The 18411-nt window shown below is 40.5% G+C and overlaps 1 long non-coding RNA gene across 1 annotated transcript; it reads right to left on the bottom strand.

The window, feature by feature from the left end:
• Nucleotides 1-3657: 3657 nt before the first annotated feature.
• LOC131024619 (uncharacterized) lies at nt 3658-4653 on the bottom strand. Its single transcript, XR_009101953.1, has 3 exons — nt 4243-4653; nt 4094-4145; nt 3658-4017 (listed from the first exon to the last, which is right to left on the bottom strand). It is a non-coding gene; the product is annotated as an uncharacterized LOC131024619 (long non-coding RNA).
• Nucleotides 4654-18411: the final 13758 nt, after the last annotated feature.

The raw sequence follows: 18411 nt of genomic DNA, 5'->3' as shown, positions 1-18411 counted from the left end.
CAAGCTTTGGGTCCTTCGATGTTAGCTCGAGTTCCCTTTGGAGCCCATATCTGCTTCAGAATTGGTCTGGCTGATCTCTTGCGCTTTGTTGAATGTCTGATTGACGTCGTTGGCGCTTCAGGTGGCACATGAGCATTCTTCTGTTGAGAAATCCTTTTGAAGGCCTCACTCTTGTAGCAGTTCTGTCTGATGAGTGGTTGAGGTCTTCTTTGCTCGGCGAAGTATCTTCCCTGAGATACTTGAGTCTTTGCAGACTTTTGGAGACTTGGCTGATGTCCAGTAGCTAGTTGTCGTGGATGGCTCTTAGTTCGACTGGACTCAGCATTGCTTGGTCTCCATGGATGTTGTTCCTTCTGAAACTGAACTGAAGATGTCAGTTTCTGACTGATGTGGCCTTTCTTCCCCCTGGATTGATGAGGAAGATTCTTCTTGGCTCCTGATGTTCCTTCCCTGATCTTTGACTGAAATCTACTTTCCAGTCTTCTCAGTAGAATGATCTGGTTGGGGGCCTCCTTAGCTCGTCTGAAGCTTCGTGGAGGTGGAACATTTGATCTGGCCATCAGTCTGCGCTTGCGAACTTCATCCATATCATGATCTCTTGATTCTTCTGAGGTTGTGATTTCAGAAGGATCGTCCTTTGAGATGATCATGATATCCTTTCCTTTGTCAGCTGCAACCTTTCCTCCGATGCTGTTGACAAGTCTTTTCGATGGAAAGTTGCTCATCATGGGAGACTGCATCATGCAGTTCTTGACAGTTTCTTCCAGCTTGTGATTGAGCCTCTTGATCTCATGAGATGCTCTTTCACATTCTGAGTTGGAGATTCTGAGCTCTTCTTCCAGTCGGCTGTTCTCCATGATTAGCTGATCAAGACAAGTTTCATCCGGAAAGTAGATGATTGTCCGATTCTTAGCTTGTTCATCATTGATCTCCTTATCCATTTTCTGATTCTGCTTGAGGAGATCTTCGAACATTTTCCTCAGCTGACAGTGATCAGTCATGAGCTGATCAAACTCGTCAGTTTCATCGGATGAGCTATCTCCAGATTCTGAGTGGTCTCCTGAAAGCATCAGGAAGTTATCAGTAAAAGGAGTTTTTGAGTGAGAGTTTACCTCTGAGCCATTCATTCCATTGTCATAGCTGTTGTCAGCCACGCTTTCTGATTCGTTGGCCATGGGCTTGGCTCTCATCATCTGAGCTGGAACTGTCGAAGTCGGATAATTCTGATGTGTCTTTGGAAGAGTCAGCATCGTCAGCAACCATCGCTTTCTTCTTCGAAAAGCTACGATCTTTCTTAGCTTTCAGTTCTCTGCGCTCAGCTGGAGTCAGATCAGGGCATTCATGTCGAAAGTGCCATTTCTTTCTACATCCAAAGCATTCCATATCTTTGATGTCGTAAGCGGCTGACTTCCTTTCTCCGCTTCGATCTGTGGAATGTCTGGAGTTTCCTTCTCTTTCTTTTCCTTTGTAGTGCTGCTTGTGGAACCTTCTGTACTTCCGGAACTTGGACTCCATCTTGTTGAATCTTTCAGTCAACAAAGCATATTGACTGAAGAAGTTCTCTGGGTTGAGTTCCGTTGGTTCCTTGATCTGCTTCTTGCCTTCTCTGGTTGAGGCCTTCAGTGCAACTCCTCTTGAGGTTGATGGACCATCTTCGTCTGATCCTCCAGCCTTCTTGTTACCAAGATTTCTCAGAAGGTCGAACTCATTTGCCATGAGATCGGAGAAAAGCTTGTTTGTCGGGAGCTGACTGAATCGTGGCTTATGTTGATGAGCGACTGAGTAGATATGCCATTCTCCACGTGGCAGTGCTCGAAGAATCTTCAGGTTGAATTCCAGTTGAGTGTATTTGTCTTTGGAAATGGATTGAACTTCATTCAAGATAAGATTGAATCGTTGTTCCATTTCCTCGACTGATTCATTGTTGAGCATGAGGAAGGAGTCGAACTTCTGGCAAGCTATGGATAGCTTATTCTCCTTGATTTCCTCGGAACCTACGCATATTCTTTCCAGAATGTCCCACATCTCCTTTGCTGTTCCGCACTTGATGATCTTCATGACATGCTTGACGGGAACTGTGCCGGAGATGATGCTTTTGGCGAGGTTGTCAAGCTCATCTTGCTTCCTTTCTTCTGTGGTGAAGTCTGCCTTTGACTTGGGCTGGACCTCATCGTGACGGTGATCGGTCCGCTGGTGATGACTTCCCACATTCGGCAATGTTGGGCGGTGAGGAAGCTTTCAAGCCGAAACTTCCATATGTCGTATTTTGCAATACTAAACATAGGTAGAGAAGATAATCTGCTGTGGTTAGTCTCCATCAAAAAGAGAGAACAGATAACAGCAGATAGAGCAAATAGCAAGCACAAAAAAAAAAAAGAGTAGAACTTTTTCGAGACCTTTAAGAAAAAGGATCTAGTTCAAATAGTTCTTGCGAACAACCTGCTCTGATACCAATTGTTAGGTCCAGAGGGTCTCGAATAGGTGTATGGGGGGGGGGGAATACACCTATAGGCTATTTTTGACTTAATCTACTGACCTCAATCAGAGGGATCTCAGTCAGAGATCAAAATGAAACTTTGCACGCAAACAAGGACTCCTGTTTTACTGAAATTAGTTTTGACCAACAGGGTTGACGACTGATACTGAAAGCTCTTCAGTAATAAGTTATCAGTTAAGTTACTGGAACTTAACTGATCCAAGTAAGGGCTTCAGTCGTGTTTGCAAAGATAGAGATGATATCACTATTCCTTACTATCAGAGGATAGTTCACTCAGATTGATATCATACGCAGCGGAAATTAAACTTAGTTTCGTAATAGCCTCGGTGGAGCAGGTTGTTGGATTAAGGTTTCTCTTTGCTGTTATTCAGTATTCAGTTTTATCAATTGAAATAGCACAAGTAAGAATATAAAACTGAAAGTTGTAAATAACACAGAGACTTTTACGTGGTTCGGAAAAACCCTTTCCTACATCCACGGTTGGTTGATCAGACCAACAATCCACTCCGCAAGTGCTTCACTGGTGCACTGCAAACCGTACCCGTGTGCTTGCCTGGTGCACACAACCGTAAACTGAAGAAAATCCTTCTTCAGTACCCACACACCTCGCGTAGGATTTCCCTGCTAAGCACACCTCGTGCTCAGACTTTTCACTCAGAGTTCAGAGTACCTTCCTGAACTCCGAACCACTCAAACACTCTTATGGGGAGGAGGTTTGAATGAGTGCCAACTATACTTACAAAGAACAAGTTCTTTGAAGCAAGTTTGACCTTTGGCCTCTGGGTAAACAGATATATGCCTAGGGTCTAAGAGAATGTATGTAATCAGCAGTGACTGATTTTGGCTTTGGAATTCTCTTCTTCGATTCAAGCTTTGGGGTGGTTAAGCTTTAGGCTGAGTAGCAATTTTTGCAGAGCTTCAGCTTATGTCGTTAAATCGGTGAAGGTTGAAGTGATCCTCGAGCGCTATTTGTAGGAGAACTCTTGAATAGCTCTATAAATACTCCTTGTAACCCATCATAATGGACACGCAAAAATACTTTATGGAATTCGTCTGCAAGTTTAACGCAAGTTTTCTCTCATATCGCTACACAGGTTATTCCGATCTCCTTTTCCGATTTGTTTAGATCTAGGTTTGAATGTTGAGCTTCACCAAGCAAGATAGCTATAATAACATCATGTCCAAGGGTTGCCATCTTCCCCATGAGTACAGCCGAAAATGCACCTGCTATACCAAGTGCAAGAATAATGCACGTACACAACACAATCGCTAGGAGCCATCCTCTACAGAAAGCAATAATAAAGCCTTCTAAGAATGTCGAAGAAAATTGAATGAATTGTTCCACCTGAGATGATCAACTTATGTTTAGGAATCTTTACCAAGCTTTTACAATGATTATCGTGCTTACATAAAAAGTAGCAGCTTAAGAGCTTACTTTTTTGCCCATGACATCTTGAATGTGGATCGTATCACTAGACATTCTCCCAATGATCTCTCCCGTTAACAAATGCGTGCTTTTTCTACAGTAAGTTTATGGCAATAAACGTATTTAAGCTACGATGGCATTCAAATACAGGAAACAGAGCAAGTACTCACGTAGAAGTGAAGCAACACCAGCACCAAATCATTCCAAAGAACTACAATTATTCTGCTCCCCATCACACCAAAAATTTACATAATTAATTAAGATGAACTTAAGTAATGACAAGAGGAAGAGGAATATGAGATGGAACTATAAGACTCACGATTTTCCAGCACCACTCGTTCCCATAACCACTGTAGCTTTGTTTGTCCAATGTTGGTAGCATCATATAATTACTAACATTATAAAAAATAGATGACTAATCAACTCAGTGATTTCAATTATGTATACCTTTATTAAATGTCATCTGATATACCTTTAAAATGCATATATAAGATCTCTCTTTCCCATCAAATAGTTGCGGTCAAATTAACTAAATTACTAAAACTTCACAATGATTCAATAATGCAAAAAAAAGGAATGACCGTACCAAGAGAAGTCTCCACACAGCTAGACGCACACAGGGAGTCGCAATTAAAAATTTCTTCCACATTATGAGGTTGACTTAGTGATAAAACAAAAAAAATTACCTTAAGAACAATATTCGAATTTACTTCAGCAAGTGAATCCCTTAAGGTCTTGCACAAAAAACAAAATTCACATATCACAAGCAATATTCATCATGTCAATAACTTGTACTAATTTTTTCTTGCATCATAAAACCCGTCACTTACTCTAATCATAGAATCTCTCATTGACAGCTCTTCTGCCATATAAAACAATTAATGCCTTAGGAAATCATATAATTTATAAAATGTGGCTAGTAACATGAGTTATGACTTCCAACAAATGTTGAACTTACATATAAGTTGTTTTACTCAATAAATGATGCTTTTCTCACGTGTAAAACACCACCAAGATTCAAAATTCACAATCTTAATAAGTATTTATTCATTTGTTGGGACAAACATGGAAATAAATATACATGTATGAAAGAGTGATGAGAGCTTATATGTATGAAAGACTTCAAAGGAGGTAAGCTTGGCTTCAATCTTCTCCATTCCTCTATAGTTTCTCCTTGCAAAAGGTTAAAGCAACCAGTTTCTATTTCATTTCTTCACATTGATTTCAATACCAACACAACAGCCAACCAATTGAGTATATACCAACAATTAGCAAAGTCACTCGTACAAATTAGTTTAAGTATATATATCTTCTTCTTCATGAAAACTTTATGATACAGTAGTGAAACCACTGTTGGATTTGTATACTGAAAGCAAGAACGTTTTATGCATGTATACAATGTTTCCTAAGTTCACTATCTAATCTCCTATCTGATTGTGTTCATGATTGCATATGTATGTTCTTTATCTCTATATAAGTAGATTATATGGTGTGTTGTAGATCACAGAAGACCATATAATTGGAATAACCTTAAGAGATATAATATGATCACAGCCGAAATAACTCTAGGACAAGTTATTGGTTTAGGCTGCAGTATAGATGGAAGTAGTTTCTCTTGGCTACTTGTCTATACTGGTACGTCATTACGTATTGATAGGACCACAGTTTGAGATGTATTCTTCTATCTGACTTAAGTGAAGAATCAAGATCTCGGTGACTTATAAATCTTAATACTAATAAGTATTCAGATATATATATTAATTCGTATATCACTTTGACTTACTATGGGTGAAAGTTATATACTAACTCGAGTACTCTGTATCTTGGGTGATAGCGGTTAATATATGATATTTGATTATCTGTATTAGTACCCGTATCCGGTATAGGATAATGACATCCCCTTAAGGAGCTCAATAAGGTTTATTACGCTAAACCCTGCAGGTTGATTAAGTTCAGGCGTAATAATAAAGTTTGAGCGGTACTGCTTAAGGAATTATTAAGAGATTAATTAATTTAAGCTGTCAGAGCTCTAATTAATTAATGGATGTTGGATATTTTAAATACGGAGATTTAATAAGTCTAAATACAAGCCCCGACTCATCACCGACAATAAAGGGGTAAGTCAGTATCGGTTCTCTAGTGGAATGAACTGATATTTATAAATTAATTATGGTCTGAGCTGACCATAGATAAATTAATTTATTTGAGGCCCATCTTTATTCCTTGTATCTGATCCCTGGGCTGGCCCAATGTCTCCTAGCCCAAGAAGACAGATTTTCGGCCCTCACATAGAGATTGGCGCCTCCTCCTCTTTTCTGTATTATTAAATACAGCTGTCAGCTCTCAGGAAAATACACTGATAAAAATTAGGGTTTTGAGAGCAGAGGGAGGCGCAGGAAACGTGTGTGGCCATTCTGTCTTGGGAATTTCCATAGCTCGTTGTCCATCCAACGTTGGGAATTGAGCGGGATACAGTCGAGAAGATCAGAGCTGGAGTCAAATTCTTTCGACGCGATCATCAACAGTTTGTGCATCCGATTCTCAAGTAAGTTTTCCTAACACCTATGTGCAGCTGTTAAATTCATAGGAGCATGTTAGGATTTAATCGTTGTATGATGAATTAATAATAATCCAAGAAACGATCATCGGGCAATCGAGTATTAATTCAATTTAATATTCCTTCAATTGGTATCAGAGCCCAGGATTAATTTCTTGGCTCTATTATTAATTTATGTACGATTAATAATGTACGTTGTTTTTACTGCTGTTGTTCTTCGTGGTCTGTTGATTCGTGGAATACGTCGTTTGACGTTGTAATCGTTTTTCACCATGAGAAAATCCGTGGTTAGATTAGGATTTCAATTGTATTTGTTTTTCCGTTGTAAACCTGTAAAACTGAGGAACGAAACGAGGATGACGACGAATCAACGACGAGGAAGGTGTAAAGAGGTTGGCACGGGCACGGTGCGGCACGGGCAGCCGGCGCCGAGGGCCGCGCGCGCACGGGCGCTTCGGCACCGTGCGCTGTGTGCGCCTGGTCAGGCAGCCGCGCTGCTGCGTGCTGCTGTCACCGAGGCGAGGCGAGGCGAGGCTGGGCTGGGGCGAGCGGGGGCGGTGCGCGCCTAGGGCTGCGCGTGTGCGCTTCGCGCGCTGCGTGCCCGGAGGGCGTCGCGCGGCCGCTGCTGCCGAGCTGTTGTCTGCGCGCCGAAGCGCCGGAGTCTGCTGCTGATGGTGCGGGTCAGGGCGAAGAGGAGGCGAGCGATGGGGGCAGCGCGCGCCTGGGGCAGTGCCTGCGCGCTGTGCGCGCCGCGTGCCCGGCAGGCGACGCACTGCCGGAGTCTGCTGCTGATGGTGCGGGTTAGGGCGAAGAGGAGGCGAGCGATGGGGGCAGCGCGCGCCTGGGGCAGTGCCTGCGCGCTGTGCGTGCGGCGTGTCCGGCAGGCGACGCACTGCCGCTGTCGCTGCTGCTGTCCAGTCCACGCCGGAGCCCGCTGCTGCTGCTGACGTTGCTGTGCGCCGGGGGCCGAGCAAGGCGGCTGCTGTCGCTGCTGCACGCCGAGGTTGTTGCAGCGCCGGGCGGCGCTGTGCGGCGGCTGTGCAAGGGAGGCGGCGCTTGATTCCCCAAACCCTAGCAGGTCGCGCGGGTCAGAGGGGTGAAGACCCGGATCCGAGGCGTGGATTCGGGTACAGTTCGCGGGTCTGGGCTGCTCCTTGCGGGCCTGGGCTTCTCCTTGCGAGTTTGGGTTGCTGAACGGGCCCGAGCGGCTGGGCCGCGGCTTTTAGGCCCAATTGCTGGACTGGAGAGGCTTTCCAGCCTTTTAGTGGCTGTTTTGGGCTGTTTTTTGCCCATTTTTATTTTTCTTTTCTATTGTTTTATTGTAATAGATTAGAAATGGGATTCCACGAATAGGCCGCGAAGAATATTCTTTTTTTTCTGTTCTTTGCATGTCGTGGTGTTAATCCTTTATGCTCTATGCATGCTGTTTTTGTCTTTGCTTGTTAATATGTGTTTATTAACTGCGCTTAGACAAGCATGCTAGGTTTATCGTTTTCTTAAGCATGTTTTTGGAATTCTGTGAGCATGTTTTACATGTTGCGTTCTAGATGAGCATGTTTAGGATTATGTGTTGAGCATGATCAAACCTTTTGAAAGAAAAAAGGACTAAGCTGTATTGATAATTTTATAGATGATTAAAAATTATTTAGTTTTCCACATGCGGTCTCTAGACAAAATGATTGACAATGTGAGTAAACGTCCACCCCACGTGGCTTACTTCATGTTTGTTCTTTCATAAGTTTGTCAGATGAGATTTCTATAAAAATATTTAAATCCATTAAAGTAGTGGGAGTTATGCAGTAAACGTCCACCCCACGTGGCTTACTCGTATAATTTTTTCACGAGTACTTTAGATGATGGATTTAAATAAGATAACTAAGAAATTAAATTGAATGCGGCATGGTCCGAGTGAGTATGTCAAAATTCGAGAATTTAATTTCAAAGTTAAATTGTGGTTATTTCTAATTAATTTTTATTCTTAAAATTATGTAGACCTCCACATGCGGTCTCTAGACAAAGTGATTAGCAATGTGAGTAAACGTCCACCCCACGTGGCTTACTTCATATTTGTTTCTCATAAGTTTGTCAGATGAGGTTTCTATAAAAATATTTAAACCATTAAAGTAGTGGGAGTTATGCAGTAAACGTCCACCCCACGTGGCTTACTTGTGTAATTTTCACAAGTACTTTGGAGAATGGTATTAAATAAGATAACCAAGGAAATTAAATTGAAAGCGGCATGGTCCGAGTGAGTATGCTCATTTCGAGAATTTAATTTTTAAGGTTAAAATATGGTCATTGCTTAGATATCATATCAAGTACAATGTACAAAGGAGTCCCTTCTTGATGATGATATGGTCTAGTTAAGGTGCCAACTATTAATTTCTTTTGTCAAAAGGTTAAGTTGACATGGAAATTAAATGACTAGGTGAATAGTCTGGTTGAGGGGTTCGTGTGTAAACGTCCACCCCACGTGGCTTGCACATGGGATTCTTTGAGCGGTTGGAGGTTTCATTAATATTGTTTTATCAAAAGGTTACAATATTATTGTTACGAATTATGTGCTTTATGTTCGTTACTTTCAGATATGTCTATGTCTCTTATTGTTTATTTATTCTTGCACAAAGTCTTTTAACCGGTCCACATATATAAAATGGAAACGCAGTTTTTGGATTTCTATCTTTATCACAAACTAACACATTTTTTTTGTGTTGCTTACTACTCCACGTTCTTATGGTCCGAACAATGAGTTAACTGATGAGAAAAATGAATTACATAAAAGGTGGCATGAGACGAATAATGTGGCTATATGCTATATTATGAGTATAATGTCACTAACCTTGTAGCTCCAACATCAGGGCATGGACGATACTATTAGCATCATGCTGAATCTCAAGAAAGTCTTCGGGAGAGTCGGACTGAGCTGCTCATTTAAATTTGATGAGAGTAATCTTGTTATTTTTATGAGTGAGCACAGCTCAGTGCACGAGTATGTCATGCAAATTTTGACGGACTTGACTTGCTCAGTGGGAGTATCGACGGTGAGGCAAAAAGTCGATATTATCCTGAACTCTCTTCCCAAGTCTTTTAATTAAGAACTTCCGCCTCAACGCTGTTATGAGCAAGAAAGATAATACTCTTTTTGAGTTGTTGAATGCTCTAGTTACGGCTAAGGAAGTTGTGGGAAAGAGATGTGCAAGCACTTGTTATTGCCAAAGGAGAGCTATCTTCTTCGTCGAATGACGGGAAGAAGAAGGATCCAAGGGGCAAGAAAGACAAGGGAAATAGTGGGAGTAGTGGTGTGATAAGATTGAGTATTGGAGATTTCTTTCTTTCAATACTCAAGGCAAAGGGTTAAGGTACTTCACTTGCTATAGTAACTGAGACATGTCAGCTCGTTTTCTACTCAGTTGTGAGTAGTGGATAACGAGAGAAACTGATAATGATTGTTGCACCTTGTATGGCTTTTAGGCTGACAAGGAAGCTGAGAAGTGATGAGATGATTGTCTTCGTAGGTAACGTGACTAGAGTCGCAGTTGTTGCAATTGCAGACTTGTCTTTAAGTTCTAAAGACATAGTTTAGTTTTTTGAGAGTTCCTTATCATGTTTCAAAATTTGTGAATAGATGGATCACATGTCAATTTTGATAGTAGTATTTCTATCATAAGAAATGACAAAGTAGTCTATTCTGGTATTTTTGAACATCTCTCTTCATACTATAACTTGTCTACAAAATACCTTTATATTGCATTTACATCATCGAACAAAAGAAAGAGAAAAGTTAAGGCTGATCTCTCATGAGGATCTTACACATATATTGATACCCTAGATTAGGTCACATCTATCTTAACAGGATCCAAAGGCTCGTGTCTAAATAAGTACATTGGATTCAATCCAGGTTGTACTATTTGGAACCTGCGAATCCTGTATAGAGGAAAAGATAGAGACCAGGTCATTCATGGCAAAGGGGATAAAGGGCCAATAATGTGTTAGGAGTGATCTTTTCTGATTCATTGTCAGTGTTTGGGATTCCAACCCAGTTTACTACACCGTGTAATCCCTATATAAAATGGTGTGGTGGAGAGAAGAAATAGGTCAATGTTCGATGATGAGTTATGTATCTTTGCAATTAGTCCTAAAGAATCAGAAGGTGGTTATTAGCAATGACACACGATTCTTAGAGGTGGACTATGGGAGTAATAACTAATCCAAGTCAAGAAATTGAAGACATTAGACAGGCGATTCCATTACCCAAGCCAAGTGTGCAAGAGTTTTGTACCACAAGACACTGCACGCACTGTTGACACACATGTGCCACCACATATCCATTGTAGTGGGAGGGTTGTGGACAACCTGATCGATTTATGTTCTTGGAAAGATCTTTGGATTCAGTCCCTGGTAGTGAATATAAGAGAATCGACCCAAATATCTACTTGGAATTAGTGGAAGACGAGAATGTAGATTCTTAGCACGCCTCAATGGAGCAATCCATTAAGAATATGGGTGTATACTAGAAAATCTTGCTACCAGGAGGCAGTAAAGCCTTAGGTTGTAAGTGAGTATACAAGATAATGACAGGCCCGAATGAGCAAGGTCGTAGCTTTCGAAGCTAGACTGGTGGCGAAAGGTTATGCCCAGTGTAAGGGTATAGGTTATGATGATATTTTCGCCAGTGCCATGCTCAGAACATTCGGATCATTTTACCCATAGCAGCTCACTTAAACCATCGAGGTTACGTGAGGGAGGGAGAGAAACATCTCGTGTCAATCGCTCTCGTGTCATCGGTGATGTGGTTTATCTTGCATTTTATGTAAACAATATCCTCCTAATTGGCGACAATATGGAGCTATTGTTAAGACATAAAGTAATGGTTATCCGAACAGTCTCATATGAAAGACTAAGGAGGTACAGTATACATCTTTGTGATCAAAGTAATAAGGGATCACTAGAAAAGGATGTTGGGCTTATCTCGAGTGTCTTACATTGATACTGAGAATACTCGTTGTAGTATGAATACCGCCAAGAAAGGATTGCTAACTTTTAGATATGGCGTTCCTTTATCTAAAGACTATGTCTTAAGATGCCTATTAAGGTTGAGGAAATGAAGGCAGTATTCTACGTTTCCGCAGTAGATAGCTTCATGTATGGATTGCTATGTACGAGATCTTATATTTGCTATGCAGTTAGCATGATTGTAAGATATCAGTATAGTCCTAGTTAAGGACACTGAATTGTGGTAAATTATATTCTCAAGTCCCTGACTAGAGAATAAGGATAGTTTACCAGTTAGACAGTTTAGTTCCTTTTTGGATTATATGATTTTGGATTTCCAGGCTGACTGGAACAAAGAATAATTACCTCGAGCTATGTGTTTTTTCTTGGGAGGTAAAACCTTTTGGTTTGACCACTACCTCCAGGATCTAAGGGTAATTCCTAGTTTGCGTGGGAGCATCACCTTCGTGATACCTCAAGTGCAGTTGCGAACTCTAAGGAATCCAAGAACCACAAGGGGTTAAACACATGGAGAGTAAGTACCAAGTTATACGATTATTCGTAAATCGAGGTTTTTGTGCTCAAAGAATAAATTCTCACATATTGGAGAAACCTACTGATCTTTCACAAAAGGCTTATCGCAAATGGTCATTGAAAGATGGGAATGCGATTGATGCCAGATTGATGCCATCCACTTAGGAAACTTTAAGTATAAGTGGGAGAAGTGTTAGGTGATTGGTAAATAGACGCATTGTATACTAAAAGTTTGCTTTAGTATAAGTGGGAGATTGTTGGATTTGTATACTGAAAGCAAGAACGTTTTATGCTTGTATACAATGTTTCCTAAGTTCACTATCTAATCTTCTATCTGATTGTGTTCATGATTGCATATGTATGTTCTTTATCTCTATATAAGTAGATTATATGGTGTGTTGTAGATCACAGAAGACCATATAATTGGAATAACCTTAAGAGATATAATATGATCACAGCCGAAATAACTCTAGGTCAAGTTATTGGTTTAGGCTGCAGTATAGATGGAAGTAGTTTGTCTTGGCTACTTGTCTATACTGGTACGTCATTACGTATTGATAGGACCACAGTTTGAGATGTATTCTTCTATCTGACTTAAGTGAAGAATCAAGATCTCGGTGACTTATAAATCTTAATACTAATAAGTATTCAGATATATATATTAATTCGTATATCACTTTGACTTACTATGGGTGAAAGTTATATACTAACTCGAGTACTCTGTATCTTGGGTCATAGCGGTTAATATATGATATTTGATTATCTGTATTAGTACCCGTATCCGGTATAGGATAATGACATCCCCTTAAGGAGCTTAATAAGGTTTATTACGCTAAACCCTGCAGGTTGATTAAGTTCAGGCGTAATAATAAAGTTTGAGTGGTACTGCTTAAGGAATTATTAAGAGATTAATTAATTTAAGCTGTCAGAGCTCTAATTAATTAATGGATGTTGGATATTTTAAATACGGAGATTTAATAAGTCTAAATACAAGCCCCGACTCATCACCGGCAATAAAGGGGTAAGTCAGTATCGGTTCTCTAGTGGAATGAACTGATATTTATAAATTAATTATGGTCTGGGCTGACCATAGATAAATTAATTTATTTAAGGCCCATCTTTATTCCTTGTATCTGGTCCCTGGGCTGGCCCAATGTCTCCTAGCCCAAGAAGACAGATTTTCGGCCCTCACATAGAGATTGGCGCCTCCTCCTCTTTTCTGTATTATTAAATACAGCTGTCAGCTCTCAGGAAAATACACTGATAAAAATTAGGGTTTTGAGAGCAGAGGGAGGCGCAGGAAACGTGTGTGGCCATTCTGTCTTGGGAATTTCCATAGCTCGTTGTCCATCCAACGTTGGGAATTGAGCGGGATACAGTCGAGAAGATCAGAGCTGGAGTTAGATTCTTTCGACGCGATCATCAACAGTTTGTGCATCCGATTCTCAAGTAAGTTTTCCTAACACCTATGTGCAGCTGTTAAATTCATAGGAGCATGTGAGGATTTAATCGTTGTATGATGAATTAATAATAATCCAAGAAACGATCATCGGGCAATCGAGTATTAATTCAATTTAATATTCCTTCAACCACGTGCCTAATTTTAATCTCTAGCATAATCAAATTTGAACCAAGATAGTTTGAGATACAGATTGCACCAAACTGGAATAACACTAGAAATCAAACTGATGCATTTTCGTTTAGAACACCTTGAGTTAAAATCGAACCTTTACGAATGAGAGACTCGGAATAGGACGGAGGCTGGCTGCCTATCCATAGGGGCGGAGGAACCTTTCTCTGACGGCACTGAGGCGGTGGAGATCTTGGAGAGAACAGGGAGAGCGGGTTCTCCGGTTTGTGAGCGAAGTTTCTGATTTGGTGAGAGCAGAGCCAACGGGTCAGGCACACCTCACCGGATTTCAGAGGCTACCAGATGTCGGCTTCTCCGGAGTCAGGGACGGCCAGAATCGAACAGAATAGAGTGCTAGGGCTCAACCTGTGACCGTGTGTTTTCTGAAATTTTTGGAATCGGGAGGAGAAACGTGCGAAGAGAGGTCGGACGAAAGGCATAATGGCAAGGAAGATGAGGACGCCGAGTCACCCTCGCCGGCAGCGTGGATTTCAGAGTGAAGGAATATTAAATTGAATTAATACTCGATTGCCCGATGATCGTTTCTTGGATTATTATTAATTCATCATACAACGATTAATCCTAACATGCTCCTATGAATTTAACAGCTGCACACAGGTGTTAGGAAAACTTACTTGAGAATCGGATGCACAGATGGTTGATGATCGCGTCGAATGATTCAGACTCCAGCTCTGATCTTCTCGACTGTATCCCGCTCAATTCCCAACGTTGGATGGACAACGAACTATGAGAACTCCCAAGACAGAAAGCCAATCACGTTCCTGCGCCTCCCTCTGCTCTCAAAACCCTAATTTTTATCAGTATATTTTTCTGAGAGCTGACAGCTGTATTTAATAATACACAAAGAAGGAGGAGGCGCCACTTTTGGTGAGAGGGCCGATTTTACTGTCTTCTAGGGCTTGGAGACATTGGGCCAGCCCAGGGACCAGATACAAGGAATAAAGATGGGCCTCAAATAAATTAATTTATCCATGGTCAGCCCAGACCATAATTAATTTATAAATATCAGTTCATTCCACTAGAGAACCGATACTGACTTACCCCTTTATTGCCGGTGATGAGTCGGGGCTTGTATTTAGACTTATTAAATCTCCGTATTTAAAATATCCGACATCCATTAATTAATTAGAGCTCTGACAGCTTAAATTAATTAATCTCTTAATAATTCCTCAAGCAGTACCACTCAATCTTTATTATTACGCCTGAACTTAATCAACCTGCAGGGTTTAGCGTAATAAACCTTATTGAGCTCCTTAAGGGGATGTCATTATCCTATACCGGATACGGGTACTAATACAGATAATCAAATATCATATATTAACCGCTATCACCCAAGATACAGAGTACTCGAGTTAGTATATAACTTTCACCCATAGTAAGTCAAAGTGATATACGAGTTAACATATATATCTGAATACTTATTAGTATTAAGATTTATAAGTCACCAAGATCTTGATTCTTCACTTAAGTCAGATAGAAGAATACATCTCAAACTGTGGTCCTATCAATACGTAATGACGTACCAGTATAGACAAGTAGCCAAGACAAACTACTTCCATCTATACTGCAGCCTAAACCAATAACTTGTCCTAGAGTTATTTCGGCTGTGATCATATTATATCTCTTAAGGTTATTCCAATTATATGGTCTTCTGTGATCTACAACACACTGTATAATCTACTTATACCGAGATAAAGAACATACATATGCAATCATGAACACAATCAGATAGGAGATAAAAATAGTGAATAACAGGAATCATTGTATACAAGCATAAAGTTCTTGCTTTCAGTATACAAATCCAACAATCTCCCACTTATACTAAAGCAAAACTTTTAGTATACAATGTGTCTAAATACTAGCTATTACAGAACTTCACTTCATCTCTCCCACTTATACTGAAAGTTTTTTCTCTAAGTGGGTGGCATCAACCGCAATCCCATCCCTCGAGCATGCTTCTCATAGGTCTTTTTGATATGGATAGAAGTGCACGAAGGACCCGTTGGATATAATGACCCAAGAACCCGACGTATGTGAGTAGGCAGCGGACTCCCTAGATCGAGAATCTAGTTTGATCAACCCTAAGAGCGTAGAAACCTCGACCCGTTGGCTATATAATCAGCCAAGAACCTCGGTATGGATGAACGCCACAAGACCTTGCTCAAGTGTCTTGATAAGTTCTAAAACAAGTGAAAAACTCAACAAAGAGAATTCAACTCACTAAGCAAGAATGCTAATTTTCGTTTATATCAATGGTATCTAAAACAAGTGATTTACAAGACTATTTATAGGCTCAAAAATGACTTTTGGGAGCCCAACACTAATGTCAATACTTAAGACTCATAATTCAAATAAATACACACTAAAATGTAACCACAAATGACTTTTCCACTTGGCTGCACTATTTTGGACGAAAATCCTCTTATTTTATCTTCAATTGGGCTTCAAAAATCAAATGTGTAATAAGCCATCACTTCAAGTAGGAACAAGCCCATCAACTTGAATAATATTCACCATTTGGCCCAATGTAGATTGGTCTTGGACTTGGGCTTTAATTTGAGCAACTAACTCCAACACTAATGAACTTCTTTATTTGTTGTGTAGTTGACCCCCTTTTTTTATTAACTCAATAACCTGACTTGTAATCGATAAGTTGTCCGGCCCTGCTCACATCATTCCCTTCTTCTTCAAGAAGATTCGTCCCGAATCTTATTTCCAAAAGAAAGATCAGTGTGTAGGAATACCCGATCCAACCTTCCCGGTTTGAATACGTGATTTTCATCCTTGACTTTGATAGTTGCACATAGTTCCATACCCAAGTGATCGACCTGCAAAATTGAAACAAACCACGTACCTCGGGGGTTATCATTCCCCTCATCTTGAGGATGATTTGTCTTCAAATCCAAAATATCACAAATTTGAGAAACCTTCGTTGCTTCAGGGTACACCTCGATACTGTCATGATTATTAAACCACGACTTTTGGAAAGATGATTGGTTCATAAACGAAGGCAATCCCACTGGTACTACTAATGAATCACGAACCAAACCCGCACGACTTCCCTCAACAATAACTTTGCTCTCCATTGCATCTTGGTCACAAGCGCAGCCACGCCTCCTTCATGTTGGTTGGTGGAAAAAATCTTTTTCTCCTCATTAGGTTGAGGCTCCAATTGCGGTTCAGAAGTAGAACTTTGGATGGTCGGCACTTGAGAACAAATTTGCTTTTGTGAAGATTCCAATAGCCTTCCCAGCTCTTCATTGGCTGCCATGAACTCCTTCAACATGAGCTTGGTTTTCATGTGATGAAGATTTGCACGCCGTTGACGCTCCATTTGATGACGATGATTTGCATGACTCCACCGATCCAATCTCTCCAAACAATCAGCTTCCATAGTATTTCTATATATATATATTTTTCTATTTTTTTTCTCTTTTTTTTTACGTACAAGAAGTAACAATAAAGGAAACCAAAAAAAAATATTGGAACTTTGCAGATTTTTTTTTTTGGCAAGTATTTTTGTAGGACAATGAGGATGAATATAAGAGATATATGAAAGGATGAAGAAAATAAAACGAAGGACCCGTTGGATATAATGACCCAAGAACCCGACGTATGTGAGTAGGCAGCGGACTCCCTAGATCGAGAATCTAGTTTGATCAACCCCTAAGAGCGTAGAAACCTCGACCCGTTGGCTATATAAACAGCCAAGAACCTCGGTATGGATGAACGCCACAAGACCTTGCTCAAGTGTCTTGATAAGTTCTAAAACAAGTGAAAAACTCAACAAAGAGAATTCAACTCACTAAGCAAGAATGCTAATTTTCGTTTATATCAATGGTATCTAAAACAAGTGATTTACAAGACTATTTATAGGCTCAAAAATGACTTTTGGGAGCCCAACACTAATGTCAATACTTAAGACTCATAATTCAAATAAATACACACTAAAATGTAACCACAAATGACTTTTCCACTTGGCTGCACTATTTTGGACGAAAATCCTCTTATTTTATCTTCAATTGGGCTTCAAAAATCAAATGTGTAATAAGCCATCACTTCAAGTAGGAACAAGCCCATCAACTTGAATAATATTCACCATTTGGCCCAATGTAGATTGGTCTTGGACTTGGGCTTTAATTTGAGCAACTAACTCCAACACTAATGAACTCCTTTATTTGTTGTGTAGTTGACCCCCTTTTTTTATTAACTCAATAACCTGACTTGTAATCGATAAGTTGTCCGGCCCTGCTCACATCACTTTTGCGGTAAGCTTTTCGTGAAAGGATCAGCTAGGTTCTCCAATGTATCAATCTTTTCTACTAGCACATCTCCTCTGTTTACGATTTCTCGTATGATGTGGTACTTTCTCTCTATGTGTTTTGACGCCTTGTGGCTCCTGGGTTCCTTAGAATTTGCCACTGCACCCGAGTTATCACAATAAATTATGATACTCTTAGGCAAATTAGGGACCACTCCTAGATCTAAGAGGTAGTTCCGAAACCATACAGCCTCTTTAGCAGCTTCCGAAGCAGCTACATACTCGGCTTCCATGGTGGAGTCTGCAATGCACTTCTGCTTTGCACTCCGCCACGATACGGCTCCACCTACCAAGGTAAACACATAACCAGAGGTAGATCTCTTCTCATCCCGGTCAGCCTGGAAATCCGAATCGGTATAACCCAAAGGAGTTAGACTGTCTGATTGGTAAACTAACCTATAATCTCGAGTCCTTTTCAGGTACTTGAGAATAT

Source organism: Salvia miltiorrhiza, chromosome 5, assembly GCF_028751815.1.
Source record: "Salvia miltiorrhiza cultivar Shanhuang (shh) chromosome 5, IMPLAD_Smil_shh, whole genome shotgun sequence".
Classification (NCBI taxonomy): domain Eukaryota; kingdom Viridiplantae; phylum Streptophyta; class Magnoliopsida; order Lamiales; family Lamiaceae; genus Salvia; species Salvia miltiorrhiza.
The sequence above is the reverse complement of the archived record's forward strand: the minus strand, read 5'-3'. Positions and strand labels throughout refer to the sequence as shown.